This window comes from Lepus europaeus, unplaced genomic scaffold, assembly GCF_033115175.1.
Source record: "Lepus europaeus isolate LE1 unplaced genomic scaffold, mLepTim1.pri SCAFFOLD_3_1, whole genome shotgun sequence".
NCBI lineage: Eukaryota > Metazoa > Chordata > Mammalia > Lagomorpha > Leporidae > Lepus > Lepus europaeus.
The window spans coordinates 4,863,267-4,874,492 of NW_026909276.1; the positions used below are offsets into that span (position 1 = coordinate 4,863,267).

General features: G+C 42.9%; 1 non-coding gene and 1 pseudogene across 1 annotated transcript; both read left to right on the forward strand.

The window, feature by feature from the left end:
* Positions 1-5,904: 5,904 nt before the first annotated feature.
* Positions 5,905-6,025, forward strand: LOC133755358 (small nucleolar RNA SNORA26). Its single transcript, XR_009865377.1, has one exon. It is a non-coding gene; the product is annotated as a small nucleolar RNA SNORA26 (small nucleolar RNA).
* Positions 6,026-8,805: 2,780 nt separating this feature from the next.
* On the forward strand, positions 8,806-9,020 carry LOC133755339 (phosphatidylinositol N-acetylglucosaminyltransferase subunit Y-like; annotated as a pseudogene).
* Positions 9,021-11,226: the final 2,206 nt, after the last annotated feature.

Genomic DNA, 11,226 nt, shown 5'->3' on the forward strand with positions numbered 1-11,226 from the left:
GCTGGTGTACTTTCAACACCTTTTTCAAACATTCCATTTACCCCTTTCCTATTGTGCTTCCTGCCTCCCTGCCCTGCCCCAGACATGTCTCCTTAGGAAGAGACTGACCTGAAGAAGCAGGGATCCCTCAGAAACTCAGGCCTCAATATCACCCCCACCTCCCTAACCCTTGGGATGAATCCAGCATGAATAAACCAGTGCAGGGTACCTTACCCAGGAAAATTTCAGACAGGGAGTAACTTTCAGCAGATCCAGTGGACAAGAGGCACAGCACCATCCCTGCTGCTGCTGCTGTGTGTCAGAGCAAGTCAGGGCCTGGGGCAGGAGCATAGGGCTGTGACACGAGCACAAGACATGCAAGATTCCTGCTCTGAAACTTTTGAAGAAAGGAAATGGGTACATTTTGGGTTAAGAGTAAAGAAAGGAGGGTGGAGGATAGAGGGTCAGGGAAGGAAATGCACATTTTTACATTTTACATTAAAAGGAAGGTTTGAAAAATTGGCTCTTCACTTAAAGAAAGAGATAATTTGGAGAGTAGTGTTGGAAAGACAACTCACTGTGTACAACGGAACTGTAATAAGACTGTTAATATATTTTTCAGCACAAACTTTGCAGTCCAGAGGGAGTGGTATGGTTTATTCAAAGTCCTAAAAGAAGTAAACAAGAAAATGTGAATCAATGTATTATTTTCAGTGATTATTTTCCAGTTTTGAAATACAGAAAGAAACTTTATTCAAACAAAAAAATGATAAAGGTGTTTATCACCATTCACTGGAAAAACTGCTAAAGGAAATTCTTCAAGGGAAAGGAAGAGGATACTAACCAGTATAAAGAAATCAATGTGAGGGGCCGGCATCATGGCACATTTGGCTAATCCTCACCTGCGGTGCTGGCTTCCCATATGGGCACCGCATTCTAGTCCTGATTGCTCCTCTTCCAGTCCAGCTCTCTGCTGTGGCCCAGGAGGGCAGTGGAGGATGGCCCAAGTGCTTGGGCCCCTGCACCCACATGGGAGACCAGGAAGAAGCACCTGGCTCCTGGCTTCAGACCGGTGCTGCGCTGGCCATAGTGGCCAATTGGGGAGTGAACCAACAGAAGGAAGACCTTTTTTTTCTGTCTCTTACTGTCTATAACTCTACCTTTCAAAATAAAAATAAATAAAAAGAAATCATGTGAAAATACAAAGCTCATTAGCCAGTGTGTATACAGTATCAGATTCAAACCACTAATATTGTAATGATGGAGGACTGATAAATTGCATCACTAGTAAAAGGTTAAAAGACACTCTACAGGGGCTGAAGCTATGGCACAGTGTGCTAAGCCTCCATCTGTGGCCCTGACATCCCATGTCAGCACCAGTTCTTGTCTCGGGTTCATGTCTTGGCTGATCTGCTTCCAATCCAGCTCTCTGCTATGGCCTGGGAAGGCAGTAGAAAATGGCTGAAGTGCCTGGGCCCCTGCATCTGCATGAGATACCTGGAAGAAACTCCTGGCTCCTGGCTTCAGATCGCCCCAGCTCCAGCTGTTGTGGCCATTTTGGGAGTGAACCAGCACACAGAATACCTTTTTCTCTGTCTCTACCTCTCTCCATCTATATCTCTACTTCTTAAATAAATAAAATACTATAGCTGCAATATTTCCTAAATGATACAAAGTATAAGGTGAAAATGTGACATTCCAACATAAAATGTAGGAGGGGGAGTAAAAGGATAGTCTGTGAATGATATCAGAATTAAGGCTCTCAACTTAAAGTAGCAGCTATGAGTGCTCTTTTTTTTAATAGAAGAATTAGGGAAACCACTAGGCAAACTACTGACACCATGAACAGGAGTGTCAAATTGTTAAGTCAGCAACAGGAGTCACTGTGTACTTACATCCCATGTGGGATCTGTCCTTAATGTGTTGTCTAATGTGCAGTGATGCTATAACTAGTACTGAAACAGTATTTTTACACTTTGTGGTTCTGCGTGGGTACAAACTGATGAGATCTTTACTAATTATATACTGCATCGATCTTCTGTATATAAAGATAATTGGAAATGAAAAAAAAAACACCTGGTGTTAAATTGGAAATGGCATAGAAAATTAATTTAAAAAAATTATGTAGGATCTCTGTCTTTAATGTGCTGTACACTCTTATTTAATGCTTAACTAGTACTCCAACAGTATTTTTTTTCACTTTGTGTTGCTATATGGGGGCAAACTGTTGAAATCGTTACCTAATATATACTAAACTTATCTTCTGTATATAAAGAGAATTGAAAATGAATCATGATGTGATTGGAAGGGGAGAGGGAGCAGGAAAGGGGAGGGTTGCAGGTGGGAGGGTAGTTTTGGGAGGGGGAAGCCATTGTAACCCACAAGCTGTACTTTGGAAATTTATATTCATTAAATAAAAGTTAAATAAAAAAAAGTTCAGGAAAATGTGTAATTTCAAAATGCTATGCAAAAATTTCAAAATATTTTTCACCAAAATAAACATATTTTAATTCTAATTTCATTAACTTCTTGAAATACCCTCAGAGATAACAAAAAGATTTTTTAAAAGATTCAAAGTATATCACTATAGAAAGTCATCAAGTCACAAAGGATATAGGCTAGAGATGAAAAAAAGGTGAATTTATAGAACAATAATATCAATAAAATAGTAATTCCTCACCTCTTAATAATTATTTTGAATGTAAATGAACTCTTTAAATAAAAGGCAAACAATGGATGGATAATAAAACAAAAAAATAAAGATATAACTATATAGAGGATACAGGAGACTCATTACTTTAATTTTTTAATTTTTTTTTTGATGGGCAGAGTTAGAGGGAGACTGAGGGAAAGTCTTCTTTTCGTTGGTTCACCCCCTAAATGGATGCTACAGCTGGTGGGCTGCGCTGATTCAAAGCCAGGAGCCAGATGCTTTCTCCTGGTCTCCCATGTGGGTGCAGGGCCCAAGAATGTGGGCCATCCTCCACTGCCCTCCTGGGCCACAGCAGAGAGCTGGACTGGAAGAGGAACAACCAGGACAGAATCCAGCACCCCAAATGGGACTAGAATCCGGGGTGCCGGTGCCCAGGCATAGGATTAGCCAAGTGAACCGCTTTACTTTAAAGGACAATTAAGATTGGAAGTGAAGGGATGGAAAGAGATAATCAATGTAAATGAAAAGCAACAATCAGAGCTAACTATAAGTTAGATCAACTGAATCAGACTTTAGGCCAAAGCTGTAACAAAGAGACAAAGGTCACTGTATAGTGATAAAGTATCAGTTTATCAAGTGGATATAAAATTATACACACACCTAAATTCAGAATATCTCTCTCTAAAACACAGGAATACAGGTAAGAAATCTAAAGGAAAACAGACTATCACACAATAAAGGCAGGGATTTCAAATCCCCATTTTCAACAATAGATCATCTGGATTAAAAAAAATAAAACATTGGGACTGCATTATGCATTAGGAACCAATGGTCCTACCAGACATATATAAAACATTTTGGGGGCTGGTGTTATGGTGTAGTGAGATAAGACTCCACCTATGGTGCAGGCATCCCATGTGGGTGCCAGTTCTAGTCCTGGCTGCTCCTCTTCTGATCCAGCTCTCTGCTAGGGCCTGGGAAAGCAGTGGAGGATGGCCCAAGTGCTTGGGCCCCTGAACCCCTGCGGATGACCTGGTAGAAGCTCCTGGCTCCGGGCTGCAGATTGACTCAGCTCTGGCTGTTGCAGCTATTTGGGGAGTGGACCAGCAGATGGAAGACCTTTCTCTCTGTCTCTCCCTCTCTGTAGCTCTGCCTCCCAAATAAATAAATAGAAAAGTAATTTTTTGAGATTTAAAAGCAAGATTTATTAGAATCAAAGACCTCATGATAAGACTGGAAGCTCCCAAGGACAGGTACTTCTGACCTTGCTAGAGGTAACTTTTGGGATAAATCTAAAAAAAAATATTTTCTCCAAGAACAATACACTAAAATCAAAAGGCATCCAACGTACACATAGAATATATGTGGTCATACATTAAGCCACAAAAGTAATAACAAATTTAAGATTAAACTCACATCAAGTATAATTTCACACCCTAGTGGTCTGAAAATAGAAATTAATAGACAAAATAGAAAATTTACAAATATGTAGGAACTAAGCCATAGACAACCCTAAAAAAAACTACAGGATCAAACAAAAAGTTAAGAGGGAAGCTAAAAATACCTTGAAGAAAATAAGGAAACACAGCATACAAAACATAGGATGTAGCAAAATATAGTACAATATCACCACAACAAAAAAGAAGATATCAAATAAACAATTTAATTACCTAATGTTATAGCTCAACAAATTAGCAAAACACTAAATAAGAAAACCAGCAGGAAAAGGAAATGACAGAGTTTAAAGCAATAATTAAAAATACATTGTGGGGGGCCACACTGTGGTTTAGGGGGAAAGCTGCTGACTGCAGTGCCAGCATCCCATGTGGGCAGTGGTTCCAGTCCCAGCTGCTCAACTTCCGATCCATCTTTCTGCTATGGCCTGAGAAGCAGTAGAAGATGGCACAGGTCCCTGGGTCCCTGCACCTACTTGGGATACCTGGAAGAAGCTCCTGGCTCCTGGCTTCAGATCAGCCCAGCTCTGGCACCGCAGCCATTCGGGGAGTGAACCAATGGATGGAAGACTTCTCTCTCTCTGCCTCTGCCTCTCTGTAACTCTGCCTTTCAAATAAATAAATAAATCTTTAAAAAAAGAAAGTTAAAATAAAAGCCTCATTTAAACATCATAAAATAAAACTACTTATGATTGAATTAACCAATAAGGAGAATGATCTGTATACTCAAAAGTGTGACATACGGATAAAGGAAACTGATGGCAGTAGAAACAATGGAAAGCTAGTCCATGTTCATAGATCAGAAAAATAATACTGTTAAAATGTCCTTCCTACTCACACAAAACAATGTAGATATTTCATGCAATCCCAATCAAAATTTTAATGTCATTCTTCACAGAAACAGAAAAAAAAATTAAAATTTGTGTGGAAACAGAAAAGACTAAGAGCCGGCGCCGTGGCTCAACAGGCTAATCCTCCGCCTTGCGGCGCCGGCACACCGGGTTCTAGTCCCGGTCGGGGCACCGATCCTGTCCCGGTTGCCCCTCTTCCAGGCCAGCTCTCTGCTGTGGCCAGGGAGTGCAGTGGAGGATGGCCCAAGTGTTTGGGCTCTGCACCCCAGGGGAGACCAGGAGAAGCACCTGGCTCCTGCCATCGGAACAGCGCGGTGCGCCGGCCACAGCGCGCTACCGCGGCAGCCATTGGAGGGTGAACCAACGGCAAAAGGAAGACCTTTCTCTCTGTCTCTCTCTCTCACTGTCCACTCTGCCTGTCAAAAATTAAAAAAAAAAAAAAGAAAAGACTAAGAATTGCCAAAACAATCTTGAGCAAAACACCAAAGCTAGATATATTACCAAGCTACACCATGGTGCTGGCACAAAAACAGAAACGCTGACCCCTGGAATAGGATGGAAAGCCCAGAAATAAACTGAAGAATTGACAGTTAACTGATTTTCAAATAAGGTCCCAAGAATATAAAATGTAGTAAGCATAGTCTCTTCAATGAATACTGCTGAAAAAAATGTGCCATCCACATTTAAAATAAATTGGATACATCTAAATATTTATATGAAATAACTAAAAAATAGATTTCATGCTCAAACATAAAATCTAAAATTACAAAAGCACTAACAGAACAGGAAAAAGCCCTAAGACATCAGTCCAGAAAATGATTTATTGGATGTGGTGCCAAAAGCCAGGCATTAAAAGAAACACAGATTACTGGGATTATAGGAAATTAAAAAATATTTATACCACAAGATAAATGACAAAGTGAAGAGAAAAGCCACATGTTAGAAAGTAAGAGGCTCACCCTTTCCTGTGCCCTTTTAGAGCTGACAGAGTGCTTAAAGAGGCTAACACAGAAGGGGAAAGTAAGTCTCCATAAAACCCAGAGAAGAGATGGTCGTTTCTTCTTTGGGTCCTGTCTAGAGTCACAAATGCAAAAAAAAAAAAAAAAAAAAAAAAAAAGAGGCTAACAACAAATACATATAAGGGAATCTAAGTACTCAAAATAACTCTAAATCAGAACTCAGAGGACCTTGTGGTTGCGAAACAGAATTTCACAGCAACTTTAAATGAAACTGAGGATCAACATGAAGGAGGATAATGACAATAAAATGACTAAAATCCAAGTAAAACTACTATAGCACCAGACACGACTGTCAATATGTACAAGGGTATCCAAGAGGGTCAGAGAAGGAAATAGAGGTCAGACTCGGACCAGGATTCCACGACTAATGGGACTAACCTGTTTCAACAAAGTGTAGACAAAAAATAAAACACCGGCACAGTCAGTGACAACAGAACACAAGGAGGATGGATGCACACAGGAGAGCCTACCATGGAGACTGCAGATGCCGGTGTCTGACGTCTGAACAACTCTCCTCAGGACCGGGACCGCAGGACGAACCGGGAGAAGCGCGCAGCACCTCTGCTGACTCCTCCTAGTCCCAGCCTCTGACTTGGAAGGCACTGGCGGACCTGAGAGGCTCAGGCGAGGGCTTCTTCCACCACCACAGCTTTATTCCTGGCTCCAACTTGGAGGCCACCTCACGGAGGCTAATGCAGGAACCTGTTAGGAGGGGAAAGATACCTCAACGCTGGGCTCCCGGCCACCGGACCACGGCCGCGCCAGCCCACCCAGATCCCAATGTCCCTTTATGCTGGTATCGTCCAATCAGATGAAAGGACGCGTATAGCCTCAGGTCGAAAGTTCATCTGTTTCACCTGGTTCTTCCTAGTTGTTTATGCAGAGTCCATTCTGTTTCATCTGTTTCACCTGGTTGTTTTCATAACACTTGTGGTCCACTGATTGTTGCAAACCATGTAGATGAGGAGGTTCTCACAGGTGGCCAGCCTGCAGTTCCCCACACCCTGAATTATTACGTCTCTTCCCTGGTTGGCATTCCAGCTCTCTACTCCACCTCATCCCTCCTAAGGGCTCTCAGTCCCACGCTGTATTCCTAGTCTTCTGTTTCGTGTGTAGCAGTCTAGAGCCAGGCAGTTCTGGTCTTGTGTCCCCTGAATATTACAATTCCTGCTGCACTGTGGGGCTGGGAGACAGACAAGTGCACTGAGGGAGGAGGGGAAGCATTTATCCTCTTCAGAAACTCAACTGAAAAGAGGGTATTTATACATGTGGGCAACACAAAAACACTGCCTGCCTATACTTCATCTGGAGGTTTGGAAAAGCTGGGAGTAGTTATATGGTCATTTGCGGGGTGGGGGTGCCCTGGAGATCTCACAAGGGAGGGACTGATTCGAATTAGGAAAGGGTTGAGGAAAAACAACTACAGCAGGCAGTTCCTCAAATACAATCTAGTCTAGTTGTACTTTATGCTGGCATTGTGGCCCAGCAGGTTAAATCTCTGTGTACAATGGGTCCTGGCTGCTCCACTTCCAATCCAGCTCTCTGCTAATGCACCTGGGAAAACAGAAGATGGCTCAAATATTTGGGACCCTGCCCCCCATGTGGGGGAGACCCAGATGGAGTCCCAGGTGCCTGGGTTCAGTCTGGCCCACACCCAGCTGTTGTGGTCATTTGGAGAGTGAACCAGCAGATGGAAGAGCTCTCTGTAACTCTTCCTTTCAATGAAAGCAAGAAAAGGGGGAGAGGGGTGAGAGAGAAAGAGGAAGAGGGGAAGGAAGAAAGAAGAAATTTGTCATCATTAAGTCAAGTTCTTTGAAAGACGATGGCTTGGGATCAGGAGATGTGCAACAGAAGGGCCAGTTTAAATCCTTTGCTGGAGAATATGGATACTCACATACTTCAGGGACTCAAATCCTATGCCTAAATAGAATTACACCTTATAAGGTGGCTACTTGCTTACCAAATAGGATGAAATGGGTAGATTTGGGTATGACTGGGGAGTGTCACCCAAGCATGGGAGGCTGCTGTAGATTCCAGCATCACATCCCTGTACAGGGTCCTCTGAGCATTGTCCAGATGCTGTTACTCACATTGGGTGGACATAACAGTCTGGTCTTATGACACCAATATCTTTTACAGAGCATTTGTCTTCAGCATTTCAGCTCTGGGTCACAAAACAGGCAAATAGGGAATCCATTCTCTTGGTGTGTTTTACATGTCTCTAATGTAAGATGAAGCCTATTTTGTGCTCCATATGCTGACAGTAAGAAAAATCACAATGAAAATACATTCCATCTGTGTTAATTTTGTAATTGCAAATATTCTATAAAAGTTTTCCTTATATACCTAGAACTAACCTTCCCCGCAAGAAAAGGAACAATGGAATTCTGACTGTGTAAAGAGATCACAGTGATGGGCTAGTGGGGCCACCATGCGGCTGGCCAGGAGTGCACCAGGGAGCAGTTGGAAGGCTAGCCTCAGTGCTGCGGGCATCTGTAGGTGCCTGCATTGACAAGGTTGTGGCCTTTGGCAGTTGGGAGCAGGAGGGTGGGGCAACCATCCAGCACCTTTGACTAGGCGCTGCTGTAGTTTGTGGTGTGCCTCCTGTCCAAGAAGCTGCTCAGATTTGAAGCATCAACAAATGAATTGATTAATGAAGAGTTGGGAATAGCCTATACTGTCATTGATGGGATTCCTAATAGGATACCACAGGCACTAAGGATGATCTATCAGGATAAAAAGAAACAGAGCAGTACTAGATCATGATTTTTAAAAACCACAGCAACTAAATGTTGTTAATACCGTATCCATTTTAAGAGAAAGTGACAGGTAGTAAGTGGGAAAAGAGAATGTTTCTGTCTCTTCCTATGCTGACTGTCCTTGTTCCACTGATTTCTCCTGAAGGAGCTCTCTATTTGGCCTCTGAGGAATAAAACTTCCCACAGGGATGTACCAGCACCTCCAGCCTCAGTTTCTACCATCTGCTCCTGCAATGACCTTACCAGTGTGTATGTGCTTCCACCTTTGGACGTGGGTGGCTATTAAACTCTTCAGGAATAACTAAGTCAGCCAGAGCCAAGGTGGTATATAGATTCATCATATGTCTTGGGCATCCACCTCTGAAAGTTAAGCTAGGTAGAAATGCTGGAGACTCATTGTATTTGCTGAAAAGATGGTTTGCCTAACTTCTCAAGAGGAGTGGTGCTACAAGAGATGTAAGTTGCAGAAGCTTTTTTTATTGTACCCCAGTTCTGACAGCCCTTGTATTTTGAATGTTATGACATAACTGTCAGAAGGAAACTTTTAACAAAGTGTCTTGCTGGGGTTGGGCCAGAGCAACTTTTCAGAAAGTGGAATTAAAGATAAGTTCACCTGACTAAAAACATTTTTAAATCCATATGGACCCAGGTCCAGCATTGTGGTGAGTGGATTAAAGCCCTGGCTTGTGGCATTGGCATCCCATATGGGTACCAGTTCAAGTCCTGGTTGCTCCACTTCCAATCCAGCTCCCTGTTAATGCACCTGGGAAGGCTGCAGAGGATAGACTTGGGCCCCTGCACCCACATGGAAGACTGGAAAGAAGCTCCTAGCTCCTGCCTTTGGTCTGGCCCAACCCCAGCCGTTGCAGCCATTTGGGGAGTGAAGCAACAGATGGAAGATTTCTCTCTCTGTTTCTCCCTCTCTCTCTCTAACTCTTCCTTTCAGATAAATAAAATAAAGCTTAAAAAGTCCATATGGACACTTTTTTAACTTTTAATATTGTTTATTTATTTATTTGACAGGCAGACTGACAGACAGTGAAAGATCTTTCATCTGCTGGTTCACATCCCAAATGTTGCTAAGGCTGTTATTTTGTCCAGGCTGAACCAGGGAACCAGGAACTTTACCTGGGTCCCTCACATAGGTGGCAAGGCCATCTGCTGTCTTCCATGGTATACCACCAGGGAACTAGATCAGAAGCAGAGAAGCTGGTACCCAAATGACACTCTGATATGTAATGGCAGTGTCCCTAGCAGTGGCTTTACCTGCTATGCCACAATGTTGTCCTCATCAATGAACTTCTCAAAAACTCCTTGTATGTGTGGATTTCAAAAAAATTCTTACAGCAAAACAATCTCATCTTTTATTTCAACAGTGCAGTGGCCCTACCCACTATGCCACAAAGCCAGATCCCCAGCACTTGGTTTTAATTTGGGCAGCCATGTAGACATTTGAGGAATAAACAAGTGGATGGGAGCTCTCTGAGCCTCTGTATCTCTGTTTCTGAAGTAAATACAATTTTTGAAACTCAAAATTTGATGAGCCCAACAGAAGGTAATTAAGGGAAAACATAGGAAAATTCTGATGTGACAACAGAAAATACATAGCCATACTATCATCTGTATGATCAATAAGTTTCTGTTTCAGACTTCCACAAGAACCTAGAATATTCTCCTCTAAGCATCAACTTTAAGCATCCAACAATTATTTCTTTTTGATATGGCATCAGAAAGAACAGAGATGGTAACAGTGCAGAGATGTGCTTGAAATTTAGACAATTTGTTTTTAAAGATTTATTTATTTATTTGAAATTCAGAGTTACACAGAGAGAGGAGAGGCAGAGAGAGAGATAGAGAGGTCTTCCATCTGTTGGTTCACTCCCCAATTGGCCACAATAGCCAGAGCTGTGCAGATCCAAAGCCAGGAGCCAGGAGCTTCTTCTAGGTCTCCCATGCAAGTGCAGGGGCCCAAGGACTTGGGCCATCTTCTACTGCTTTCCCAGGCCATAGCAGAGAGCTGGATCAGAAGTGGAGCAGCAGGGTCTTGAACTGGTGCCCATATGGGATGTCACCACTGCAGGCGGTGGTTTTACCCGGTATGCCACAGTGCCCGCCCCTAGACAATTCTTTAAAAAAAAAACTATCTTGGATTGAATACAAATACATCACACTGGAATTAGGTAATGAAGAACAACTGCCTCAGATTTAGCTGGATTGGAGGTTGGAGCAGCCGGGACTCGAACTGGTGCCCATATGGGATGCTAGCACTGCAGGTGGCAGTTTTACCTGCTATGCCACAGCACCCCATCCCACCCCCCATGGCTACTCCACTTCTGATCCAGCTCTCTGCTATGGCCTGGGAAGGCAGAAGATAGACCAAGTCCTTGGGCCCTTGCACCTGTTTCAGACAACTGGAGGAAGGTCCTGGCTTTAGATCAGCTCAGCTCTGGTCCTTGTGGTGATTTGTGGAGTGAACTAGCAAATGTAAGACCTCCCTCCCTCTTTGGCTGT